Source organism: Aythya marila (assembly GCF_965140915.1).
Source record: "Aythya marila genome assembly, chromosome: Z".
In the NCBI taxonomy this organism is placed as follows: domain Eukaryota; kingdom Metazoa; phylum Chordata; class Aves; order Anseriformes; family Anatidae; genus Aythya; species Aythya marila.
Genome location: NC_139080.1, coordinates 43,203,985 through 43,217,604, shown reverse-complemented (window position 1 = coordinate 43,217,604; position 13,620 = coordinate 43,203,985). Strand labels below are relative to the sequence as shown.

At 35.0% G+C, this 13,620-nt stretch overlaps 1 long non-coding RNA gene across 2 annotated transcripts in view; it reads left to right on the top strand.

Annotated features, from left to right (window-relative positions):
- The first annotated feature begins 666 nt into the window (after window positions 1–666).
- Window positions 667–13,620, top strand: part of LOC309889895 — a 41,953-nt gene continuing 28,999 nt past the window's right edge. The window contains exon 1 of one of the 2 annotated variants that reach the window (XR_014319334.1): window positions 667–748. This is a non-coding gene — a long non-coding RNA (uncharacterized lncRNA). The remainder of the gene's footprint in view (window positions 749–13,620) is intronic. The other variant, XR_014319335.1, reaches the window with a different exon arrangement.

Below are 13,620 nucleotides of genomic sequence, written 5' to 3'. Positions count from 1 at the left end.
CTGTAATGAAGTTTTCCTGCAGTCCTCCTTCAGCACAAAAGGAGAAAACCCTGTAGACTTACCTGCATATACAGGGAAATTATATGTGAGTGATTCATGGCATTTTGATTCAGATGTTTGCCACAATTTTTTGTTGGGGACCGAGGAAAGTCACTGAACAAAATTTTCCTCAATTTCTTCATACAGCTAGCCAGAATCTCTTAGCCATGGGAAAGTTCCACTTATTGCTGAGAAACAAAATGAAAACTGGAGATTTTCCATTGTCAAACCATATTTTTCCTTTATTCTTCTCAAGAATTTAAGTCAAATTTTAATAAAGTGTAAGCCCTGTCTAGATTTTATCCAAAGGAAGAAGAGGAACAGTTCAGAAATCAAGCAAAAAGAAGTGAATGTGTACTTGAATGAAATGAATGGTTAAAAGGAAAGAAAGCATCTAAAAAAAGCACAAACTCAAGGCTGTGACTAAGGAGGCAAACAAAACTGCAGGTCACCTGCTACAGGTAGCTCTGTCATGGCTTATGTCACGTTCTCACGGTGAATTCCTGAGCAAATACTTACACCTTGCCTAAACAAACGTCAGGTGTTGCATTTCAGTGGTGCTGAACAAATGTTCTAGCTAATAAGCATGTTGTTCTTTCAGAGAGGAGGTAGTCGCTGTGGGCAGGAGCCCTGCAGCCAGGCAGAAATGTCCTGGCTCACCCCAGCTGTATAGTTTGAGGACCTTGTGACAGAGGAAATAGACTTCTGGGTAGGATCTTTACTCTGTTTTATTGATTCTGATAAATGAGGTAAACCAGCTAGTCAGCCAGGCATGGAAAAACCGAAGTCAGAGAGGGATTTTTCATTTTGTACTTGTGTTTTATTATGGCTTGGTTGTTCTGCATGTCACAAAGAACATGTCACAAGGTTTCACAGCTGTGTGAGGTTTTTCAGTAGTACACAGTCAGTTTAATAACAAAGAAGCTGTCAACCTCAGGATAATGAGGGTATGTATGTAGTACCTCCAAAAGCAACATATATATTCATTTTCCAAGATTGATATAAGGCATACAATTATAATTGACATTAGATACTTTTGCATATATATTTTTTATGCTACCACTCTTCTGCTACTAATAACACACAGTTTACAGATATGAAGGTAATGTTGATAATTTTTAGTCTGTCTGGAAGCCTTTAACAATTGAATCTAGATTTTTTTTCCTGAGCTGAAGGCACTTTAAAGGTTAGTCTACCATTATTGTGCCCTATCTTTTCAGACCAATGTAATAACACATTCAGCCCATGATGCTGATACAATTGTGTACTTTACACATATATATATATTTTTTTGATCAATCCTTGTATGTGTATAAATATATCAGACAACTTTAGTTACTTACCACTTCAGTGGTTCTAGTTTCTCAACTGATACCATAAACACTATGGCAAATACTGGGCAAAGCTAATGTTAAGACAGTTTTTAAAAAGTCTTTCTGCTAGTTCCAAGCTGTTATTGACAGAAAAACTCTTGGTCATATGAGCAGTGATCTTACAAAATTCCTCTGCAGTTGCCAAGAGTATGGCAGGGTGGGAAGGTTAGTATTCTGAATATGCTAAGGTAGTAAGATCCTTGTTTTTTCTTTTTTTTTTTTTTTTTTTTTTCTTTTTTTTTTTTTTTTTTATATATGTAACCTGGCTGTAGGTTATTCTAGCCATCAAGGTTATTAGTGTATACTGTATATTTAAGAGTTTCTTCTCGTTAAGAAAAAAAATAAAAATATATATTAATTATCATTTGTAGTCTGTAAACAGATAAGTATAGTATCTAATCAGGCTGAATTAAAAATAATTAAATTATTTAATTTCTCTGTAGCCATAAGTGCAGACAGCTGTTTGGGGTTCTTGATAGTCTCTCAGCTAGTTGTGCTATACTCTGTCATGCAGAAAGAGTGAAGTGGGAGACATGTCTCTGTGTAATTCCTGCTTTTTGCATTTACAGTCTACATGTATGTTGCCAAAAATCAAGTTCTGTTCTACTTCTAATGCTTCATTTGTACTCATAATTTCTGTTCTCAACCACTTTTTTTAGATTTTTTTTTTTTTTTAAGTCTGTGGTAATGGTGAATATAATTTTTCAAAGTGAGTGTCATGCAAGAAGGATCTGGGTGCTGGATCAATATGATGTAATCAAGCAGTTAACCAGGGGAAATGGTATTACTCTGAGTGCCTACATTAGAGTGGACTTTAAAGAGCTGGCTTGTTTAGCTCACTGTCATTTGTCCCTGTGTCCTCTTTTGAGGAAAAAGCTGAAAATGGATCTTAACCAAAGATATGTATTCTTTCTTACATTTGATATGAAGCCCTCTTAAATAAAACCTATAGAGGAGTGTATATATACACATAGAGAGGCAGTGATTTAAAAATAAACAAATCTTTGCATTAGGAACTCTGGAGTTCCTAAACTTACTTTTTAACATATGCACTATTTACATAAAATTGGTTGTGTTTCCTAAGTTTGTAAATTATAGTTAAGTGACTCAGTAAATGTTAGCATATCTTCCACAGCAACAAGCCACAACCTTAGACCAATGCCCATTTTTTATGTTTGTAAAGCCATCTTTCATCATTAATATTTCATAAAATATTTATTTTTTATTCCTTTTGCTCCTTGCATTTTGAGGTGCTCTGGACTAAATTTTAGAGCATCAGCAGTTTCACTAGAAATGAGTGTGTTCCTGGGAAAACCCACTGAGATCTCCAAATAAAGCCCTAACTTGACAATACACTAATACACTAAGTCATTACAACTAAGTCATTTATATATATGTTTTGTACTGATGTATAAGGTGTATAATAGACATTAAATCAGTACATAGGTACATATATATGCGTCAGCCACTTAGATTTTTTTTTACAGAAAATTTTGCACTATTTTTAACATTATTCTTTTTGGAACTGATTTTAAGTTAATTAAGGGAAGTTTCTGTGATTACTTTGTGTTGTTGTCAAATGCCAGTGACTTTTAATACAGAAAAAGATGCTACAGTGATTAGCTGAAAGTAAGACAACATGAGTAAATGATAGAGTCTGGATCTTTTGTGAATTAAGTTTATTATTGCTGTTATGATCATAGTTATATATACAGTGCCTGATATGCACATGAAACCTTATGAACAAGCAAGAATACAATTTTAGTTTTGTTTTAGATTAAACTTTGTGGTATTTGAAACAAAAGACAGGGAAAAAATGTGAATAACTGTTAAGAGGATCTTAGTATAGTTTTTTTGACACTGAAATCCACAGCTGTAGGTGTTCAAAAGTGGGAAAATGGAGGAGTCATAAATGGCTGCAACCAGGTGTTTAAACAATGGTGTCAAATATTTCCCGTTAGCAGAACAGACTTTTGAACTGTTTTGGATGGGGCCAGCGTATGCTGAGGATCTATAAAATAAGGATATGAAGAGCATAATATAGTAACAATTATTATCCTGTAGTCCTTCAGTTTGGATGCAGAATATAGGTAGGTAGCAGAGTAATGCTATCAGCTCAAGCCATAGTATGTTAAAGATTTAAGTAACCTACATAAAATCATTTTGACAACTAAAATATATTTTTTCCTTGACATCCTAGATCTGGTTTCTTCTGAAATCTCTTGTGCACTGAGCCTAGCTGCATGTAATCATTTATTTCTTCATTTCTCTGTTCAGGATATTTGGTTTTATTTTCTTTCTTGCTATGAATTGTATATGTCTCTTGATATCAAGCAACCCATTCAAAGAGTATTTAGGATATTTATATAGAGTATTTCCTGCTGTTGGCTCACCAGCCAAAGTAACAACATTTAAAATGGAGAGGGGGAGGTAAAAGGGGCCTTTTTTAGTGCCTTGCCACACCCACTGCTTTGGGCTAGGGCTGTGTGAAAGTTTACCCTGAAGCAGTGCTTTATTATGAGGTTGCTATGGGCACTGGTATACAATGGTGTTGCAAACATGAACACCACTAAACTTTCCAGGGTAATAACAGTCAAAATTAATCTTTGCTATAGTAAAGCCTTAACATTTGAATGGGTACTAGAGGTCTTTTGGTTATTTTATTTAGACATATACTAGAAGCAACTCACATTTTCTTTCTGCTCACATTTTGCCTTGGTGATGTCCCTTGCATTCATTGTAAGTCAGTTAGCTGGGCAGTCAGTCAGTGTAGCGTGCTTAAACAAGATGAACAGTTCTAAATAAAGAGTCACAGCTGGAAAGAAATAAAGTAAGACCCTGGGAGCTTTCAATATACTTTCAATACAAATGTACTTTCAATACAAAAATTAAACAAAGATTTTCAAGCCAAGAAAGTGCCTGCTTAGATGAAAACTTTTGACAGATGAAGATCATGTAAAGGGGTCAAATTAGAATATAAATTTGGAATCTGTTCTTGAATGTGACCTGAGAAGTGTGGCTTAAGATCATAAGTTAACTTGAACAATTTTATTATGCTTCTTGTGTTAGCTCAGATACACAGAACCTTGTTGAACAGGCTCAAGCAGTGCAGAACTAATTAGCTGACATCAAAGACATTGCTTATTTGGAAGTGGATGAAATTGACATGAGCTACCTGAGCAACATGATCATTTTCTGGGAAGTAAGCAGAGCATGACTGAGGTTGAGCTGTTCTTTATGCAAAGCCTGACATACATCCTAGAGGAAACTGTTAATATACCTTCAGTTTTTAGCAAGCAGAAGAACTTCAGCAAACACCATAAAGTAATATTTTTTTTTCCTCCTGCAGTTGAAGAGTAACACTGTTAAGGAAGTGATTGGGTGAAACCGTATGAAAAAGAAAACTCTCTGATGGTTTTGTTTCAATGTTATTAAAAGAAACAGGGATTTGTGTGCATCTTATGTGAAAAATCAAAATTCCATCAATGAAAGTATATAACTTTATTATAGATTTTCCTTCTAAGAGAGATAACCTGAGAGGAGCCCAAGAGATGTCAAGATTTGCTGTTAACAGCTAAAGATCTTGAAAAATAACTGATATGCAGCATAACTCCTTGAAATATACATATATATATATATATATATATATATATTTTTTTTTTTTTTTTTTGGTATAGCCTTAGATACACCTTGTACTAAAAATGTGTTTTGAAAGGCAAGCTTTTTTTTTTTTTTTTTTTTTTTTTTTTTTTTTCCCTGAGTGGTTTTACATAGAATAGACAGAATTATAGGAATCTTCATCTCCAAATAAACTAGAATGCTACCTGCTGTTTGGTGTACACCATGTAGTGTAGTGCTGTGGTCAGAGTGTAGTCATGTCTGTCCTGTGAAATTCAGGCTGATTGGCAGAGGTAATTAGCCTGGATGAAGCATTGTGCTGATGCTTTTTAGAATCTAAGCTAATATTGTTGCATGCTAATGCGGTGTTCCAGTCCATTAATTGCTAGATCATCTGTTTCCCTAGTATGGTATTACATTCCCTAGTGTAGGTATGCTTACAATGACATTGCACTAGCAACAATTTCTGAAAAATTTCCATAAACATTAACATGAGCCTGGAAACACTGGGAACCTTAAGGTAAAAAGGGTTGAATTTGCTGCAGTATTTTTTCAATCCTGTATTGATCAGACGTACTAAGCAGGAAGTTCTATAAAAGCATTCAGTCATATTCAGTGAGACTAAACTTTACAGAAAAAGAAGAGTGTTTAGAAAACTATGCCATAATAGTCATAGGCTAAGAAGGGTTTAGGATTTATTTGATAGAATCACAGTGGATGAAGCAGGAAGAAGGACCCATGTAGACTATTTAGACTGCAGTCCCTGCTCAAAGCAGGACCTGCTTTGGAGAGGCTCAGAGACATCTCCAGTTGGGTTTCGAATATCTCCAGGGATGGGGACTTCACAGTCTCTGTGGGCAACATATTCCAGTCGCTCTTAGAGTCAAGAAGGAATTTCTTGCATTTCAGTTTGTGCCCATTGCCTCTTGTCCTGTCACTGGATAACTCTGACTGAAGCCTGGCTCTGCCTTCACTATACCCTTCCTTCTGGAATTCATGCACTCTGGTCAGACCCTCCCGAGCCTTTTCTTCCCCAGGTTGAACAGTCCCAGCTTTCTCAGTCTCTTCTTTGATGACAGGTGCTGGAGTCTCTTAATCATGGACTGTCAATCTCCTTCATGGCTCTTCACTATAATGGTTCTAGTGTACTCACGTGTACACACTGAGGAGCCAGCTCTACAAATGCATCTCACCAGTGTGGAGAAGAGAGGAGGGGTCTCCTCCTTTTACCTGATAGCAAAGCTCCTCCTCATCCAGCCTAGACATCTCTTGGCCTTCTTTGCTGCCTGGGCCCAGTGCTGGCTTGTGTTCAACTGACTGCCTGTGGGGCCCCAAGGTCTTTTTCTGCCTGGCTGCTTCCCATCTGGTTGGCTTATGGCTTGTTCTGGTGCATGTGGTTATTCCTCTAGAGGTGCAGGCCTTTGTCTTTCCCTTTGCTGAACTCCATGAGGTTCATATCAGTCCATTTCTCCAGAATGCTGAGGTCCTTCTGGATGGCAGTGCAACTATCTTGTGTATGAGCCGCTCCTCCCAGTTTTGTATCACCTGCAAACTTGCTGAGGGTTTACTCTGTCACATCATCTGGGTCACTAAAGAAAATGCTAAATGGTATTGTCATGACTGGTATTGTCATGAAGTCCAGAAACCTACTGATTGCTTGTGTGCTGCTGTATTGTTCCTTCAGGTATTTGGGTGGTTGAAATCCACCATTAGAATCAGGGCCACCATTAGCAAGTGAGGCATCTGCCAGTTGTCTGAAGAACAGACAACTAAATAATGTAGCTTATATTTTGTTTCATTTTTTTTTTTTTATATTTTAAAATTATATGTGCTAATATAATGCCAGTGTGTTTGCTAGCTCTTATTTTTCTTCCACTATCCCTCACAGGAGTTTTTTGTGATACATTAACTGTGATGATATTTTCACTATGATTTGGTTGTGGTTCTATTAATGCTGGCATTTACATAACTAAATTACCTTATTTAAAAAAAAAAAAAAAAAAAAAAAAAAAGGATAAATTAACTATAAATTTATACTGTGCTTCCTGGAGCCTCCCTAATGCCTCAGAGAAGGTTTCAGAATATGCTGCTGTCAGCTGTCTGTATTCTGTTCTGTGGACGGCAGAAATGGAGAGTACATGGGCCTTGAAATCCTAATGATAGTGTTTCAGGATTTGATTTGTCACTCCATAATAAGAGCAAGACCTGAAAGGATTTTCCCTGCTGTTTCTCCTTTATAAAAAACTAGTTTTTATCTTAAATTAAAACTACTGGGGTAGAAGTAAATGGAAACAGAGAGCATTTGTTTTCCTTGGGACAAGCCTATCTATAAAAGATGTTGCAAAGGGCAGGGATTCAATAGTGGGCTTGCTTTCCCTTGGTCATTGTGGATTATTTCATTATTTCCTCTTGCTTCTTTACTACATTGGTAGGTAGGTGAGAACTACTTTTGTTTTTCACCTATTTTCTATCAGGTGGAGCAAGTATGTGCTCCACCATGAAGTATGGAAGTATGTGCTTACTTCCATGTATGCTATAGCCTTACCTTTCCTTGCTGTCTGTTCTGTACAGCTCCATCAGAGCATGGTGTTTCCCAGTTCTGTGTTTGTAAATCAGGAAGTCCATGGCAAAACCTAACCTGGATTCCAGAACACTTCCTATGAAGTAATATTGATTGCATTTCAAGTTTTACAGCTTTTATATACTTAATCATACAGTACATTTTGCCTTTATTTTGACTAGGACTGGCATCCAGCTACCTGTTGTATCATTACCTAATCTACCAGTAAGCCTTTTCTTACAATATTTTCTCAACATTTCAAGGTTTTAAAAGACTAGTTATTTTCTACCATATGATCTATTTAGCTAACTCTTTTGGAAGTGTCAGGTTTGATGATTTTAAAAGGGTTCTAGTCAATGTATGTCTTAAAATATAATCCTCTGCTCTTGACAACCTACAAATCTTCCATTGTACAAGTAAACTATCTATATTCTTTTCAAATACAGAACAGAAATATGCATTGAATGGTTTTGCCTTATGTGCAATAATAGCTTACCAATCCTATCCTGAAAATGTTCGATCATTGACATCATTTCTTTTGTTCCTAATATAATTCAAACATTTTTCTTGCTGGTCCTTCATCTAGCAATATATATTTACTTCAGGAATCTTTATTTTCCCTTGTTCTTTTCCTGAATTTTATCTTTTCAATTTTATTACCATCTATTTAAAAATTAATTAACTTATTTTTGTTATTTCTAGTTGTTGCTTCTAAGTTCAAATTGTCATTGTTTAAGTGAAAAAGACTGGAATTAAGGAGTTCTGCCAAATGCAGCACTCTTTAGAACTTCTGGTTTTAATTTATTGTTTTCCTCTGATCATTTGTCTTCCTAGTAATCTTTATTATGATTTTCTGCACTGGGATATTTAGTCCTTCTGAATAACTCATCATGCATAATTACTTGTTGGGATTGTCTTCTGTCTTCCTACACTGAATACAAATGTGTCGCAATAACTGGTCCTTAAGCAAGTACTACTTTCCAGGCTTGTAATTCATTCATTTTTATTCATTATAGTGAGATTAAAAATAGACATACTTACCGTTTTGTGCAACACCTTTGCCTTAGTAGATTACCATCCATAATATTAATAAATGTGATGTTTTTGTATTCATTGTATGAAAGATCCTATATGTCACCTAATTTGAAGCCTTCACAAGTTCCAAATTTTAATTTTCACCCATTACAGGCAAGTTTTTGAAGGAGTTATTATACCATTGTCTACTTTGATCTGGAAGAACACAATATTATTTTCCATATAACACATATTGTTGAATGAGAAAGTGGAGAATTCATTTAATACTGAATCTGAATAGCAGTTGCACTGCCTGCTGATATTAGTATTCTGTGTCACTAGTTTTAGCATATGAGAAATTCTTTGATTTTAAATGGAATGAAATAAAAAAATTGAGAACCTAGATTAGATTAAAGCAATTTACAGATGCAGTCAGATGAGAAAATTAACAGCTCTGATAGAGGAATCATCAGGCATAGGTCTTAGAATTATAGGCCAGCAGTAAGACCTGATATGCAATAATTATTGGGTATTTATTGACCTTACTCACCACACAGATGGACTCTTGAATGCCAAATACAGCTGACTGGAGACTGGAATTCTGCTTTGACTTTCATGTTCTGATTTTCATTCTCAACTGTAGGAAGCAATTGATGGTGACTTCAGAAATTGTTCTTCTTTTTCTACTAACAGTAAACCAGTTGTTATGCTTTTAAAGTAAAACAATGTGATTGGTATACTGTTGCTTATACTTTGGCTTTATGGGTGCCTGGGATGTTTGGATGTGTTAAGTATAACTAAATTAATTGACTTTTCACAGCAAAAAGTTGAATATTGGAATTGAATAAATATTCAGAGACAAAAATTTTTGTTTTGTCAGTAATAGTTTTTAAAGGTTATTTCATGTGGTACCATGTAGCTATGTAGTAATATATATATATATTTGAGTGATACCAAATGACAATTAAACTTTTAAAGAATTTTCTGTGAACAGAGGATGTGTGGATAGTGTGGATATATGTGATTGAGTTTTTTTTTTTGTTTTGTTTTGTTTTTTTTTTTTTTTTAGGTATGCTGGCCTTTCCTTATGAAATAATCAAAGTTCATCTTCTTTTCATGTTGTATTTTAATGATGGATTAATTAGTAGAAAGGCGGTCTGTGCATATCTGTTCAGGACCAAATTCTTTACATACAGTCTTTAAATGAATTATTTTCATCCTATTATGTCATCCTAACAATTTAATAGAAAGAGACTTGTATCTCCTTGTCTAGCATGTCCTAGTAGCATGACCTTTATGCAGTAAGGCAGATTCAGATTCCACATTGCCATTACCTGAATGATGAGTGGCTGACCAGTTTAGGACTCCATTATCCTCATCACTATTTCACTCTACCATTGAAATGATGCAACACAGAATCTTAAGGACAAGGGGTTAAAGCATCTAAGGGGTATTTCAGAGTCTCTTAAGGTAATACAAGTTTTTGGGAGGCAAAGGTCTTCTTCCTCTTTTTTTTTTTTTTTTTTTTTTTTTTTTTTTTTCCAGTTATGTAAATAACATGATGAAAGATGTTGATCTGTTTTCTTGTGCTCTGTCATGTGTTATATTCACCTATTGCCTCACATCTGAATACTTAAATATAAGCTGTTAGTGGTAGTTATATTCATTTGTACTTTTTACATTATCTGAAACAGTGCTGGTTAAATCCTAGGACAATACTGTGCATTAAAACACTTGATAGTAGTTATAAATAATACTCAGATACAGATATATTCTTATTTTACATGTGTTGTATAGTGATAGTGAGTAATTGTACAGAGGCTTACCTTTTGAAAGCACTGCCCTATTGTCAATGAGTTACAATTAGCCCTGTTTTATACTGTTACCTCCATTTTATAGAAACAGAGAAAACTGTAATCAAGAAGTTCTAAGCTTTGTCACGCATATGTGTATGGAACTAAGGACATGACACATTTCTTATATTAATTTCTAATATATTATGTCTAAATATCTTGCCAATATATGATGCACTTTAGCTTACATGGTCAAAAATAACATATTAATACACTTTCTAATTGTATTTTAATTTTCTCAGTAATGACCCACCCTAATTTATGAAGGCATAAGGGGTGAATTTACTGTAGACCTTCATATGAACGTGTAAGGATCCATATATATTTTTAAATATATATATTTTTTAAACATTGAGACTCAATAGAAAAGGGAGTTTTTGGTAGACAGGTTTCTCAGATCAACTGTTCTTAGCAATAGAAGAATGGCTGAAAGGACCTGTTGTTTTACCAAATCTGTGTTTTACTGAACTGACATTTCCTTGTGTTTGTGTTTGTAAAGTTAAGCTTTCCACCGGGACAGCCTTTTCTCGCACCTTTTATACAACAATATAGTTGAGACTGGTTCTGATTAATAACATTATAAATATGGGCAGATTCAGTTTCAAATAATGATATCACAATGATTGTAATGCTAATAAAACCCTCATTTGAAGAAAATTTAAACAGCCCAGAATCAAGGAGTGGGGCTGATAAATCATTCTTACTAATGTACGTGGAAGTGCACTGAAGAAGTTGTAATAAATCTTTGAGGTGTGGTTTCCTATTACTCCTTCAGTAGATGCTATCAGTGTAACTGCAATCAACTTTGGCTGTCTTAGAATGCAGATATTTAGCCATGTGATCTGTCAGTGTTCTCAGTTAACTACATCCTAAAAATAAGTTTGCATAAGACTGTGTCAGTGTAGTAAGATGCAATTCACTGAGCTCCACTTTGCCACATATCTGAATTCATGTCTGTAAACTATTTTAAATGGCATGGGTATTTGCATATTATAATGTTGTGGCTTCAGTGTATTTGCAATCAGTTATGCTCACAAAGTGAAAGACAGGATAAATGTTTCTTTTAAACTTGCACTTTTGATTTTACAAATTTGGTTGAGAAATATTGCCTGTGTTGTTTTGCACTTGTCTGCTTGGCCATGTATCAAAGAATACACATCTCTGTTACAGTTCCAGTACTGTAATAAATTTGTAGTACAACATAAAAAATAAAAATCCCAGCATCCTGGAGGCAAGATTGGTAAGTAAATAGTGAGAAAAGTCCTAATTTATGTTGTGTTTCACTGAAATGATTGCATTTCACAGTGGGTTAGAACTTAGGGAGTTTCAGTTCAGTTTTGTTGATCACTGGTTATTTATATAAGGACTTTATTTTGGAAAATGAAATACACTGATTTATATTTTGTTCCCATTAACTTTCAGAAACATTGGGAAAATTCTCACAGTTTTCACTTTCATTTTCTATTATGGAAGATCAGGATTGGAAGTCCCTCCTGTTCTAAAAAATCCGTGCAAAAGTGTGTCAATCTACATATGACATTACACTGTGGATGTAAGCCTTAAATTTGGACTAGGCAGTGGACTCTGGGGAGATTAATGCATGCTGTTACAGGCAGGAAGGAACAGACAAAAGCATTTAGTATGATAAAGCTCAGTTTGAAGAACTCAGTTTAAAGCTCAGAGAAGGCTTGAATAGCATTCTGAATAGCACATCCACATTTCCAGCCTGTGCAGTGGAACAAAAGAAAGACCAGGAATTGATCTGGCATGATTTGTTGTGTCTCCAGGATCACGTCTGTATCACAAATTTACTAGCAATAGCATTTGTATAATTTGTCAGTCCTAGGCAAGCATGACATGTCTGTACCTAACATGATGCAAGACAGATAAGTGTGCCGTGGATGCTGCAGATAATAACAGAATACTGTACTTGAGTGAGTGAAATGCAGGAGACTTGCAGGAGTCCATATTGCAAGTTAGGTGCCTTAATTGTTGTCCCTGCACAGCCTTAGTTGTACCATTTCAAACACACCAGTGGTATGCTTGAGTAGACACTGCATAGCTCCCGGTATAGGCACAAGGAAAACATGAACCTACAGGGAACCTTTCCAGTGCATTAGATTGCCAATGTATGTTCACTCAGTGAGTCACTTGATAGTGTGATGCTGTAATTGCAGACAGTAAATTCTTACCCTCTCTGTACATCCGTTTCTCTTATGCAAAACAGGAATAATGCCAACCATCTCCATGAACTTTCCTTGTATGTGAAGGACAGTTTCTGTCTGTGAGATATTCTGTTGCTGTAGTAAAGGTCTAATTCTAGACCTGGTTTTGAGTGGTGGGGAGCGGGTAGCACATGGAACCAGGTGATGAAAAGTTATGATAAAGCAAGAAGATGATCTGCATCTGCCCCTAAGGTAAACACATCCATATAAAACAGAACAATTTCTGATGAAAAAGACAAATGTTTCTGATGAAAAGATGTGGTAATTTAACTATAAATTAAGGCACTTAAATTGGATTTCCACAAACACTCATCTTACTAGACATGCCAAGACAACAATTAAAGATATTCTAACTCACTTCCAAAGGAGTTGGAATAAATTTGTCTTAAACTTTTATTTAGTTGTACAGATATTATATTGATATAAAATCCTTGATATGTTTTAAATAGAATTACTTGATTCTGGGTTGGTTTTGATCAGTACAAGCTAATGATTCAAGAGTTCTTTGATTTTTATATTTTACAGATGAATGAAAAACAAACAAACAAACATGTTTTTACACAGAATGCATTTCATTTGAAAACATTCCCTTGCTTGGATCTGTATCTTTCATTAGTACTAGCAAATATAATTTTGTGTGTGTGTAAAATATTTCATACTAAATAACCACCAGAGGGAGCCCATATCACCATATATTTTTAAATATACTAGCAGATGATGCTCTTTTGTTTGGAGTTAAATATGCACATATATCTTTAGTAGTTAGAGGTGTTCAGCTTCTTGTTCTGTAGGGCCTAATCTAGTCCTGTTATCTGATGCAGAATATTTCAGAATAATACCTGATACCTTCAAAATTATGGAGAATTAAGCAAATAGGATTCTTATTTTAAATGTATACAGAACCAAAGAAGGTTGTGAAACTCAGTTGACTCAGTTGG